The sequence below is a fragment of the Triticum dicoccoides genome, chromosome 6B (genome assembly GCF_002162155.2).
Source record: "Triticum dicoccoides isolate Atlit2015 ecotype Zavitan chromosome 6B, WEW_v2.0, whole genome shotgun sequence".
Taxonomy (NCBI): Eukaryota; Viridiplantae; Streptophyta; class Magnoliopsida; order Poales; family Poaceae; genus Triticum; species Triticum dicoccoides.
This window is the reverse complement of record NC_041391.1, coordinates 304597800-304602916: the sequence shown is the minus strand read 5'-3', so window position 1 is coordinate 304602916 and position 5117 is coordinate 304597800. Positions and strand designations below refer to the sequence as shown.

Sequence of the window (5117 nt, the reverse complement as noted above, 5' to 3'; positions counted from 1 at the left end):
ATTTCCCATCTTTAATTCCAATCCTCTAGTCACACGCCAGATTTCATTCTTTAGTTACCAATCCTCTAGTCAAGCATTCTGCAATCTCTTGCCCACAACTCACATGCTCAATCTTGATGATCCCAGCGTCAAGCTTTTCTCTGATGAAGAATCTGTCTATTTCCACTTGCTTGGTTGTATCATGCTGCACTGGATTGTATGATATGTTGATTGCTGATTTGTTATCACACCACACATTCATACAACTAGTCTTCAATATCTTCAGTTCTTCTAATAAGTCTCTGGTCCACAACATTTGACTTAGCTTCCTCTCCGTCGTGCGATATGCGAGTGCAGCCATGGTTTAAGGCAACGACAACGATGTAGATGAGCTATAGAGAGGGTGAATAGTGTTGGCGCCGCCTCTCCTCGCGGCGCCTCTTCTTCTCCCTTACAACTCTGTCAGCTCAAGGTTTCTCATGTGACGAAATAACCATGATGAACTCATGACTGAACTCATGTGACGAAATAACCATGATGAACACCTATAAAACAAGGTTAACTCTAACAAATAGGTGAGGGCTCTTAACGCGCTGATCTCGGCTGGGGCGAGAGCGGCGCAGGAGAAGCTGCCTTGATCGATTGCAACCTCGTGGCGGCCGAATGTCCTCAGGCTCAACTTGCCGATTGCTTTCAGGCAAGAACGACTTGATATGCAAAGCTAGCTGGTTGGTACTTTCTACCGGGAGCAAGTCGAGAACGTACCACACGTGAAGCTGCTTATCCCGCAAGCTGATCGACTTCCCTTATGGAACATCGGAGTTGCAGCAAATAGCTAGTAGTCGTGATCAGTTACTTTAGTTGTTGCTGCCACGAAAAATCAATGGACCTTGTCTAGCTAGCTTTGCACATCTAATTGATTGCTAGTTCCGCTAGCTTACTGCAGGTTGTAGCTGAACCAATTTGATGAGATTCTAGATTTCTAGTACGTGCATTGACAATGATTCTTGAGTACGCCTTGATGCATCCTATCTAGAATCGAGGATAGAACGGGCGAGAAGCAACTTAAAAACAAGGCAAGGTAATTAGAGAGATAGGGTGATGACACAAAGAGTCGAAAGATGTGATCGATGAAGAAAAGCCATAAACCGGCATCATGTAACCTGAACCGGGTAAAAAGTTGGATTACGTGATTTATCATCCGGTTCAATTATATTGGGGGGTTATTTTATACCTGAAAATAGAGTAGGGGGAATAGTGTCCCAGACCTAATAGTTTAGGGTGCTAAACATACTTATCTCTAATCCCCTCAACTATCTTAAACCAGACAAATCACCCCCTGAGCCCCTATTTATCCAACCAGTAGAAATACCAAACCCTAGCCTAGACGCTAGCCACGCCACACCTGAAATGCAACACTCCGGTTGAACTCTGAGCCGCACAGGAAGAAAATTATTCAATCATTTATCCTTATTTGGATTGTGGAGCTCATGCCGATTCTATGCTTTGGTTGGTCAAAGTCACATTTTGATTTTTTCCCTGTTGTTGCTTCCTGTGGCCAATTCTACTTTTAGGTTAATCCATGTGTCTACCCTTCAGTGTATTTAGCCAACTCAACTTAGTCAGGTTACCCTATGGCATTTGATCTCTACTTCTTTTGTTTACAAATGCTTGTTCTTATTTTAAATTTCCTTGAATGCTTCTGAGAAGATAAGACGTTTATGATTATTTTTCTCTTGCTTGGCCCGATGGCAGCTCGTAAAACTAGTCAGTTGAGGTTTAGCTTGGATGTGTTGTATCTTGCATCCTGCATTGCTTCTTATTACAAATAGTTGTTACTAGCAAATATGCCCGTGCATTGCAACCGGAGAAAAAAGAGAAAAAAATGCATGTTCTTAGCCGATAAACATGGTTTTGAAGCGGTGCATTTTTTGATCTGAAAAGAAACATTTTGGTTTGGGTGTGATTGCAAACATCATGCTTCAAATATGAAATCTTAGAGAAGAACACTCGGAATGCCCATATGTTTAGGATTCACGGAGAAGAAAAGAAACAAAATTTACCCGTAGTTGCAAGAATAGGTGTAATGAACATGTTCGGGGAAGTATGAGGCTGCCGTCATAGCAGCCTGACCGTCCCTAAGCAACATTGCATTGCATCGATTAATTTGAGCGATAATTCGATAACTGTTAGGAGAAAACAACTCAAATTAGTTGTTCGTCCAAAACAACAGTGGCAGGCATGCTCCCGTCAATCACTAGTGTTAGCGCATGCAAGCACGTCTCGACCCGCTTCATGATTGGACACAGAGGCGTGAGCCGGTAGCCTGAATCCAGGTGCATATCCATGCACTCAACTCTTTCCTTTTTTCAAATATCATTTTTCCTTCGATTAAAGTAACCTCGTGATCTAGCGTGCCGGCTTATCTCCACGTCATCCTTGGGCCTTCGACTTTAATCCCGTAAAGCATGATTTGGTCCTTTTTTTTCTCCGAGGTGTGCTCGTGCCGTAGCCTAGGGCGTTTGATTTTAGTCATGTAAAGCACGGCTGGGTCCTTATTTTTCCTCTAAGGCGTGCTCGCGCCGTGTAGCTGCGTGCTTTTCAGTTTTTTCCATTCTATTATCGAGATCTCCCTTTTTCTCCAAGACGTCCTCTATGTAGCTGTGTCTTTCGTTATTTATTTGATCGCTTCTCTCTCCTTGGAGGATTCCTTCCCGCTCAATATTTGCGAGCAAATGAAACACACTTCTTGCCCTCTTATTATTGGTTCTTGAGGCGGTTTACTGATTTCAGATCAGAGAAGTATATAAATCGGTGGAATAAAATGTAGGGAAGCGAGGTGGTATTATTTAATAGGAACAAATCCTCTCTTCTTCACACGAGCATGAGGTGGCTCAGTTGGACGCCGTGGTCGAGACTGCTCCACTGGTCGGGAGTTCGATCCCTGGAACCAGCCATTATCTTTTTGCTTCTTCTCCTAGGCATCTTGGGCCTGGGCCGCTGTCCTTCACGGACGCAGACGCATGGAGGGCTGGTCTGATGGGCCGCTGCCGCTAGATGGACCACAAAAAATCAGTACCACCTTGGATAAAAAAAATCTCAAAAAATACAATATGGGTGAAGGGATCAAAAAATCGGAGAAACGCACCTTGCTATATATATAGGCTTGCTAAAGTGAGCCAGAGCTTAGAATTATTATTATGCGCGCTGCCTACCGAGCCGTAACCAGATTAGGAAAAAAGTAACTGCATGCACCATTCTGCCGATCCATCCCACCCCACGTGGTACCTAACTTTCTTTTGATCGTAAGTGTCAAGCCACATGTAGTAATTTGCACTCCATGTGTTACTGTAGTGTGAAACTTTTAACCTTTACAGGTGATTTGCCATGTGAAAATCCCTAATAGTTGTACCCATGATCCATTACTTGAGCAAATACTCTCACTTTACCATTGGAGAACTCTTATTACTACTAATGCTCATTACATTTACTAGGAGCAATTGTTCAGATGGTAACGGTTACGATGGTTGATTACTATATACCATAACTATTTTATGAGCCATGAAAATGGTAGCGGACACTAATAAAACTAGATCATGCAGCAGTAACGTAATAACTTACTTTACTATCTTTCCTCTTGTTCATTACTATGTGGCCTAATTATGTGCGGACAGTGAATGAGTGGGGGGCAATAGTAACAAAATTAGTATGGTTACTAGATTCCCCACTAAATTTACTACTAGGCGGAAGAAAAATATGTGAAGTTTGATGGTTGGTTGATTAGAGAGAAAACTAGATCATGCAGCAGTAGCGTAATAAATTCTTTTACTATCTTTCCTCTTGTTCATTACTATGTGGCCTAATTATGTGCGCGGACGGTGAACAAGTGGGGGGCAATAGTAACAAAATTAATATGATTACTAGATTCCCCCTAAATTTACTACTAGGCGGAAGAAAAATACGTGAAGTTTGATGGTTGGTTGATTAGACAGGCGAGGGACGGAGGCCGTGGTGCGCGCAGTCTGACCGGAGTGCACGATTAGCAACTTTGCACCGCTTTGCGCTCAGGCGCACTTTAGCGCAGCAGTATATATATAGTCCCTCCGTCCGAAAAAGCTTGTCCCAAGCTTATCCCTCAAATGGATGTATCTAGCACTAACTTGGTGCTAGATACATCCATTTGAGGGACAAGCTTTTTTTCGGATGGAGGGAGTATATATATATGGGTATGGATTATGGTGGTCAGCAACCAGTTTCCAGTCTGTCACCGATAGCTGGAAATTCCTGGTCTGGACAGATATAGTTGAGCAATTTGTAGTATGACCGAGTGCATGAGATACAGATAAAGAAGATAACAAGGTCAATATGACCAGCTCCATTCATTGTTGAATATATGCAACATGAAACTACTTGGCACCCAAAGCTTGTCGCCGGTATGTATGAGTTAGGGCATCCGACAATGTACTTGGTGTGTTGTTGGAGGGAAATGCCGCTGCTCATAGGCCTTGGCGAAGGAGATAACGGTGTGGAGGTCAGATGGCCGCTGAAGCTTGAGGTCAATGAGAAGGCCATTGGGCAGCCCTGCTTTCTACAGAAACCATTGTTGGGACAGTGTTAATGGCTAATTGTTGCGGCACATGAGCGCTAGAAATCTGCTGGTGTAGCCGGCGACCGCGGAAGTGAACAGCAGACGTGCCAACTCGCCCAAGGTATTGGCGCGGAGTGACAGCCCAAACTGGAAGTCGCAAGCTTCCTTGAACTGCAACTGTGTCGGCATGCTGAAATCGCACTTGAGCTGTAAGTAACAAAACTAAACCTCATTGGTGAGGTGGTAGGCTGCAGTCTAGACTTTGTCAGCCACGTTTGTACGCTTTCCGTGAAAAGACTGCTCACACCTATTGAGCCAATTAAGAGGATCGATCGAACCATCATACGCCGGGAAGTCGAGCTTTGTGGAACCGAGGCACGCCTGAACCAGAACCTGAACCTCATCCGAGGTGATTGTTTGGTAGGGGCGGAAGGGAGGAGATGGACGGGGTGGATCCATAGATGGGTTGTGGAGGGGCGTGAGGCTATAACGGCATATGAAACCGGTTGGCAGGTGGAGGCATGAAGGTGGTAGAGGCGGCGGTGCAAAT

General features: G+C 44.2%; 1 protein-coding gene across 1 annotated transcript in view; it reads left to right on the top strand.

The window, feature by feature from the left end:
• LOC119325367 (gamma carbonic anhydrase-like 2, mitochondrial) overlaps positions 1-5117 on the top strand; it is a 9192-nt gene that overhangs the window by 1393 nt on the left and 2682 nt on the right. The window lies entirely within an intron of this gene.